The sequence below is a fragment of the Bombus fervidus genome, chromosome 19 (genome assembly GCF_041682495.2).
Source record: "Bombus fervidus isolate BK054 chromosome 19, iyBomFerv1, whole genome shotgun sequence".
Classification (NCBI taxonomy): Eukaryota; Metazoa; Arthropoda; class Insecta; order Hymenoptera; family Apidae; genus Bombus; species Bombus fervidus.
Window position 1 is genome coordinate 2,507,932 of NC_091535.2, and position 9,387 is coordinate 2,517,318.

The window sequence follows — 9,387 nt, forward strand, 5'->3', positions numbered from 1 at the left end:
TCCAGCTTCCGTCATCTGAGGGTAAATTAAATAACGCATGTGTATATAACATTTGAAACCACATTATTTACAATACTATACTATATTTTACTACTGTTTCGACATCAAAACAAATTTATACGCTACGTTCTTCAACATTCCGTGAAGCCGAACCGTGAAAACTTTCTTCGAGGCAGTTACGTTAAAGTCGACCCAAATATCAAGAAGTTCCGATTAAAAGGAGATGGAATCGTGGCTGGTGAATTGCTAGAGAAAATGGTATTCCAGGCTGGTACATCGACCGGCTACGATGCACTGAAATCGCCAAGGAGACGAAAAAAAGAGGCGGCGGGAAATGAGGGAAAAGACAGACGCGGTGTCAAGGTGGCGGGCAGCGGCAGGCAGCAGCAGCAGCAGCAGCTACCCCGAACGATCATCAATCATCAAGAGCGAGACAATCGAATAGCGCAGCCAACCGGCGAACAGCTGTCGCTTCGTTGAGCTCTAACCGTACACGTTACACGCTGCCAGCGTGTTTTCTGAAAAGTCCCGCAACGGGAAAATATCGTGTTCCGCGGCTTTCTTTCTCCTTGTTCATCGTCAGATATATTAATCACGATCTTTATCGAATCTCGAGACCATTCTGATATCATCGAGAAAGGATTGAGTGGAGAACTGAAAGAAATATGGAACTCATAAAGGGTTGATTAAATAACGAGTTGTGGAGAAAATATCGTATGTAAAATGGAAGACAGATTGTCTAGTAGCAAATAAATATACTGGATGATATGAAATAAAAATCAGTAATGTGACATTATCGACAAAGAACGAGTTGACATATTGGATTGACAATTAAGTTGGCACTTAGTTGCCAACCCAATAGAACGAAAAAATATCGTATATAAAATATAAGACAGCTTGGCTATTCGAGAATAAAAATACAAGTGGGAAGCAGAAATATGATTATTGTGATACTGTGAGAAAGAATTTATAGAGAAATGAAAAAAATATGCTTATAAATTTATAAGGAGTTGACTAAATAACGATTTAAAGAGAAACATCGTATGCAAAGTATAGGACAGTTTGACTATTGGAAAATAGAAATAGTACTGTGGCAGAAATGTTTAATCGATTTATCTAATAAAGGACGAGGAAATATTTCATAAGTGGGAGGAAGTGTCACGCACGGTCCGCATTTCAAGGAGGCCTCCGATCCTCTTCGCATCATATTGTAACGCCACCATCAGATTTCAGCGCCATCCCCGCGCGCTATATTGCCTGCTACGTTTCATAAATAACTCTCATATTACGAAAGAATACAATTTCAATATTACATCCGATGGATACGCCAATATTGCTCGGACCCATGATAGATAGACGAGCGTTATTGTCTTTAGAAAAACATAACCATTTATTTTAGAAATCTAGAATAATACTGAAATCGTGGAACGATATTTTGTCGCTAACATGGCGCGCCAGATAAATCTCCGCGCTCTAATCACGCTCGTAAAAATTGAACAAATTATTTTTTAAATTTTATTGCGCAATTTTTTCAATATTATCGAAATATTATTTGGCTCGTTTCTTTTTTTCTTTCGTTATTTATGAGGACGATTAAAGATTTTTCATTTGAAAGAGGCTTATTAAGGAATCCTTGCGAGATGGGATGAAAGCGCGGGAATTCCGAATGCAATTTTCATTCGAGGGACAAATGCTTACGAATGTTCATGGAAAATTCGACGAAAAGGGGAAAGTGGAATGATAGGTGTCTGTGGGACAGAGCGAAAATATGAACGCGGGAACCAAAATTATATTAATAACGCCGTGCTTTCATCCCTCGAACTGACGCGGTGACGTCTCCGTCGCCTTTTAATTAAATTTTCGTGCGTTTTATACCGCTTGTCGCGATGTCACGCTGTTATTTTTCCTCCACTTCCAAAGAAACTTCTGAGATGGACGCTTAATGTGGATCCTTTGTCGCGTTTATTTTTTGCAACGAAGAGAAAAACGGAATTACATTAACATTTCATTAATGTGTTTTTGGTGGCTGGTTCATCTAGGAACAATAGGGAAAACTAGGAAAAACTTGAAGTTTTCTATGAATCTAATGCTGGTAAGGTAGATTTCTTGGCTGAATCTTAGGTGGGAAAAGACCGGTTAGTACAAGATTGTCCATGGTAGGTGGCGTATAAGATACTTTTGTATCCTCTTAATTCCTTACGTCATTTTTGAAATAGTAATTCATTGGATTTTGCTCAATTTCAAGCAATTATAGTTATTTCAGAAAACTGTTAATCTTCCAAGTAACATTACTCGATAGTGGAGAAATTTTATGATTAAACGTGGTTAACACAGAATTATAAATTTACCTCTCGACATTTCTGTTATAGTACAAAATATTAACCTCAAAGAAATTCTGATACAAACGAAGAACTATAAGCAAACTATAACCAAACAAGACTCGTTTCCAAATTTGTCAAAACAGCTCAACATATCCAATATCGAGATACTCCTCACCTACTATAAACAAACTTTAAGAAACAGAAAAGAGAGAAAGACAAAGAAAAAATAAAATCACGAAGCTGAAAGCATATTAATAAATCTTACAAGGGCTATCTCTTAAAGTTCATCCCTCGTTACATTCTCCCCAAACATTAAAGGGGAACGAAAATAAGCAAAAATTTGAAGAATCAATCGAAACATCTCTCGATGGTGTTTGAATTTTTTGATTGTCCGAAAAAGAAGGAGAATTTAAAAAGTGAATAAGTTACACCTCCAAGTTCCTTCCGCGTGTGTTCACATTTTTAACGTTAATACAGTTTGCAACGAAGAAGCGAGAGGGGTGTTGCTCCAAGATTGATATCTTCGTAACACGATTATCAGCGAAGGCGTAGACGTAGCCAGTCAAAAGTAGCAAGCAGAGACGGGAGGGTTGTCACCCTTGTCTCTCCCCGAGCAGCGTGAGAAGCCAGCCATCTTGAATGATGTATGGCGCCGGTTACGAGGTCGACTGAGCGGCCATCACTCAACGCTGAGCTCCACGGCTTTTGGGGACACACGTCCTCGGGACTCTCGTTCTGTCCGCTCCTCTCTGGCCTTCTGTCTGTCGATGTTCACGGTAACTGTGACTTTGTCTAACTCTTTGCCAAACTCATTCATTTTTTGTTCCCCACTTCCGTTTCTTTTTTTCCTTTCTTTTCCTTGATCAATCGATATCGTATTTGGTCGGCAACTATGTGATTGCGGATATTGTCATTATGTGATAGTGACAATAGTTGTAATAGTTGCCAACCTAATATTTCCTTACGGGCTGCGCAAGTAAAATGTTTCTATTATTAATTTCACTATTCATTTTCAATATTCATTCGATAAAAAATTAACAATTTATTGTTGAAAAAGATATTGTTATTAAAAAGTTAAAAATTGCTAAAAAATAATAAAATTCATAAACAAGAAACATTAAAGAAAAATAATTTAAGAAATTAAATTGATTTCAGTGTGGTATTTTTGAAAGTGAAGTACCATACCACAGAAAGTAGCACTTTGCAGATTGAGTACTAGTAACGTGATGTGGATTTTCCTTTGATGGTGTAGCTGGTATAAAACACAAAACAATTCAGGGAATAGCCGATATACGTATCAAATAATCAAACTTATTTTTATAAAACAAACAATAAGTTTACTGGAAGTATAAAGAAAGCATAACATTAGAAGTCACTCATATTACTTTTTTACTAAAATTTAGAGTTTTTATAGTAAATGCTAATCTTTTATTTCACACGACGAGTATACACGTCAACCGCACCGAAATAAAGTTTTGGATTGATATGTATACACGTTGAACGCAGTTAACATGGTTAAACAACTAGACATTTATAGAATATATGTAATATGTGTGAATGTACAAAACATATAAAGTATCTGGTTTGTAATATTTGGAAGATGAAATCTGTATTTAGATTCCATTTCTTCAGTTGCATTCTTGGAGATCAGACTTCACATAAATATAAGTTCAATTATAATATATCTAGATATTAACGTTCAATCTCAAAATAATGAAGTCCATTCTATAAAAGTTTGTTGAGTATTGTGAATCTTAATCGTCGAAATAAATGGTACAGGAACACTTAGATTACACTTAGAATTGATATCAAAATAGTTTCAGATTTATTTAATATACGATTGACAAGATCTTCGTCGATATACATTTGTACGCGTCTCAGCACTCTCTTTGTCCCACCATCTTCTATACCGCATTTTACCAAACGCCGTGCACGTACATACTTCACACACTCATATTTATATATGTGTGTCACTACACGCGGCTAATCTAACCTAACACACAAAATTGCACATATCTCAATAAAGTTATTATTTGTTTTTTTTTTTTTTAGATATGATTGTTAATAAGTGTACAATATCATTGAAATTGAAAATTGCACGAGTTTAAAATATCTGTGAAGTATCCATTTTAGATGTTTCGCAATAGTCACGTAGACTTGTTTGTACATGAGCTTATGGTATCGTCATTTATTAAGTGACCATTACTTGTCCCAACATAGATTATTATCTTTCTTTGGAAGCATAGTTGTACGATCATACCGACCGTCCCTTTATTTTATACATACCTCATACCTGACACGATTTAACTCTTTAAAATTACAACTTTGCCTAGGTCAAAACTCTGTTTATCTCCAATGTTCTTTTGTGCTTAGCTTTTGCGTTTACAACCTTGTACCTTAGTCATAGCATGTCTAAACGATGGAAGTTTTGTTCACGTCTACTTCGAAAGGTCACGTAGGCAACTTTCGACGAACAGACACGTTAATATATTTTCATTTTCGATTATTAAATCAATTCGAATTCCACACATTACTCAATTATAATTAATATAAATATTGTAATCAAAATTATATTATTTCTCAGATGAACATAAATATTGTCTTGAATGACTTTAATATTATTATTTACACGTCATTGTAGCATTTCAAATCTGACACTTAAAAACTTGCAAGTCGAAATATTAGGTTATCTGAAAAGTTTCTTTCATTTTAGAAGGAAATAATAAACATACAATGTTTATTGTTTTATATTAGTTTATTGAATTATGTACAAACATAATAATAGAAATAAAACGAAATGGATCATACCTAATTCAATAAAATAATATAAAACAGAAATTGTTGTTCACCTATTATCACCTTATTAAACAAAAGAAATTTTTCGGATAACCTAATATGATGAGAATAAATTGGAGTTGCTGGTTGATATCTACAATTAAAAGTCGAAGCGTTAAAGGTTAAGAACTTCACTATAATTTCATAACGATTCAACCATACTTTGTCCAATATATTTCATGTGATTGCTAAGATGTGTTCGCCAATTTTGACAAAACTCGAGATGCATGTCGAGCAACCGTCACTTGTCGTAACAATGTCATTGAAAAAACCATTCGAAGCAAGTTCGACACGGCTGGAAATTGGGAAATAGAAGAAGCGGAAGAAGAGAAAGTAGCGAATCGAACAGGACGGCACGTAGAAATTGATGGGCATTTGCGAGAGCGAGTACGATGGCCGCGTTGTAGCGTGGCATATTCGTGTATGCGTAACGAAAAACGGTCACCGTTTCCATATGACGGGCCGTCAATGACAGTAGCCTGTAATCAATAACCGCATCAAGCTTACACACATTGCTCCACACGTTCCTCCCAGAACCCAGAACCATTCTACGTCCCCCTTCTCCCATCTTCTTTCGTTTCGTTCCCCTATCGGCGTATTTAATATGCAATAGCCCATTTACCCCATTGAATACCCCGCCAGATCCACTCGAGGGACGCCTTGCGACCCACATTTCTCCAATCCTAAGCCTCCACCCTCCTCTCGCCTAAACTCGTACGAACTTCCGTCTAAGATTGCTACTCCGCGGAAGAAATTAGGGACAGAACGTATGAAACAACTTGTGATCACTTTGTTACATTAATTAGGGTATGAAGAACGTTTAATTTCGGTGAATTTGAATTTTGTTAACACTTTGACTGCCACGTGGGTCATATATGACCATTGGTAACCGGAGCGCCTCAATTTCTTACAACTGTAAAAATTGAATGAAAATTGACAGTTAGGGGATTTTGAATATAACCGATAAATAGAAGATACTTTGAAATAAAAAGTGCCCCATTGAACAATTAAACGGTTTTATTAGAACATCAATAAAAAAAATAAAATGAGGACAAATCTTGCATCTAATGGTGCACTGTGTTTGTATACATATCTTTGATGGGTAATCTACGAATATTATTATAAACACACCTTAGAAAATAATCGTGAATGCTGCTTTATAATCATATAATTGAGGTTAGAAGTGTGAACATAACTTACTGTTATATATAATGAGCAAATAATGTTTACTAATATCTTTTACACGTTCAACAATATATTCTGCACGTTTTGCTTGCGACGAAACGATGAATGCGAATGGTTTGTTGAAATAAACGAAGCCTTGTTATAATATGTCGCTAACAACTGTTATCAAGGCGCCACGGTGATCACCTGTCACCGCCAATGAGATAAACGGTCCATTGGAGAAGAACGTTGTCTTACATTATCAATTTATTATTATTTTCCCATTATATGCTTTGAATAATAAAAATACTCCCGTGGCGTCCTCAACGAAACGTGCGATTTCAAAGTGTTACATTTATTGCTACTGAAGATTGTTAAAAGTTACTAACGCTACACACGACGGCATTCCAAAGTTATTAAGATATTCTCACAGATACTCTGTAGATAAGTTAGATGCTGAATTTAAGCAAGACCTGATATATAAATACGTGAACAAGACAGGCATAATATTGTCAAAAATTAGAGCAACCGATAATTACTAAAGCAGTATTTTTGTCCTTTTATATTCACTTTCCTCGGATTCTTTTCATAAACCACGAAAGTACGTCGCTTCGTACGAAATCGATGCGGAAATCCAAATACAATTGGCAAGCGATTTTCACGTTTAAGAAAGCTAAAGTGGTGGCGTCCTGAGCGAAACATGTGATTTCCGCGTGACAGTCAAAATGTTAAATGAAACGATGCAACTCTACTCTTCTCTGGTCTGATCTCTCTGTATGAACTTCGACGCCTAAGATTCCTAACCACAGAGAAATTACAGATAGAACTTGTGACCGTCTTGTGCGATTAATTGCGGTATGAATTGATGGTTAGGTTGGCGAAATGGAATTCTGGAAAGTGACATAGTCGTCGCTGAATGGGTACCTTTGAATAAACATTTATTTGGAAAAGTTTGAGAATTGCAGAAATGCTACTATACTAATTATTCAAATATCTTCAAGTTCCTCTCATTATATTTATTTATATTGCGAAGATCACATCTACCTGAAGATTATAAATGTAACAATAAACAGTAATTTAAACTATCGTTTTTTCAACCTTTCAGGCATCTTTTATATCCCAACGGTAGGGAAGATACCAATGCCAAACAAACCTTTCACGCGGAAACACTGGCTAAACTGAATTATACAAGCCATTGCAATTAATTAGCCTTAATAAGAATTATAGGAAGAATCGCAATTATAAGAGACGTTAGCTGTACCGACCAAGGGTGTAAGTATCTTCCTGCTCCCTGCAGCAAAAGAAGAAAGAAAAGAAAAAAGAAACAGAAGATATCGCTTGATTCCAGCGGGAGAGAGGGGCTTGATTCCACGGGCAACGTTGGCAGGCAGTTTGTGGATAACCGAAAGAGGAGCAGCGCCACTGGTGCGGCTACAGGCAGGCAAAATGCTCGCAACAAGGATGGAAGCCATAAGCGTGAAGAAGAGAACGAGAAAGAAGGAGGATGAGTCCAGTCGCCGGTGGCGTGGAAGAAAACAGAGTCACGAGATGCCGGAGCTGTCCTCCAGATGGGGGTGAATCGGAGAAACGGGGTAGTCTGTGCTGGATAAAACCGGGAAATTGTGGGTGGTGGGTGTGGAGCGAGGAGCCGTGGAACCGATGGACAAAACGAGGCTGAAACGGCTCTTACAGTGAAACAGAGATAGAAAGAAGGGAAAGATGGGTACAAGAAGAGGGGTGAATCGCTCTAGAACGGAAAAGGGGAGGTTGGACGGCGATGCCGCTGGAAGAGGGTGAGAGGAGGATCGAGAGGGGTGCCGGCACGCGGATCCTCCCGGAGCACCGCGCAATCCCGGGGGCCGCTTTAAATGAGTCAGCGTTTTTATGCCTCGCGATGTTGTCAAAGCGCAAACAGCACCCGATAATATATCATCCGTTGAGCAAGCAACCCCCTTCAACCCTCGAGACACGGCCCCTTCTATGCGCCGCGAAAGCGGTTCACGGGTCTAGAACTCGATGGAAGCAGAGTCCTGCAAAGGACTGTTATGTTTGTACAACCTGTAATAATGAAGTTTGATAAGGGTTACACAGGGGATGAGCGCGCCAAGTGCAACCAGGTGACTGTGATACGCGAATCTGCCGCGGATGAAATACGACGGCACCGCTGGTGGTTGAATGGTTGACGTGATAATATGCGTCCTCGGGTCACACAGCGGTAAGAGAGTTGTGATTAAGAGAACATTTTTTAGGGAATATCTAAATGAATTAAATAATTTTGTGGAACTATGAAACCGGTTAAAATACAACGTTCTGTATTTCCTGTCTTTTACACTTCTTAAAAATATATATGTGCTATTGATAAAATTAATATCTTTAAGAGAGAAACATTGTTATACTTGTCTGTATCAATTTCATTATAATCATTTATGTGTACTATTGTATATATATTTATTGTAATATGTTAAGGTTGACTGATAGAAGAACGAGTGGATGAATTTGTAATAGAAAAATATATTGAAATAAGCATAAGTACAGATATAGTATATGGGGTCAAATTAAATAAATTATTATCATTATTTATTAATTTAATATATGATATTGTTGAAGTTGACTGATGGTGGAACCAATGGATGAATTTGTAATAGAAAAACATATTGAAATAAGTAAAAGTATAGGTATAGTGTATAAGGCCAAAATCAAATAAATTGTTATCATTATTTATTAATTTAATGTGTGACATTGTTGAGGTTGACTGATAGAAGAACAAGTGGATGAATTTGTAATAGAAAAACATATTGAAATAAGTAAAAATATAGGTACAGTATATAAGGCCAAAATCAAATAAATTGTTATCATTATTTATTAATTTAATGTGTGATATTGTTGAGATTGACTGATAGAAGAACAAGTGGATGAATTTGTAATAGAAAAACATATTGAAATAAATAAAAGTATAGGTATAGTGTATAAGGCCAAAATCAAATAAATTGTTATTATTATTATTTATTAATTTAATATATGATATTGTTGAGGTTGACTGATAGAGAAACAAGTGGATGAATTTGTA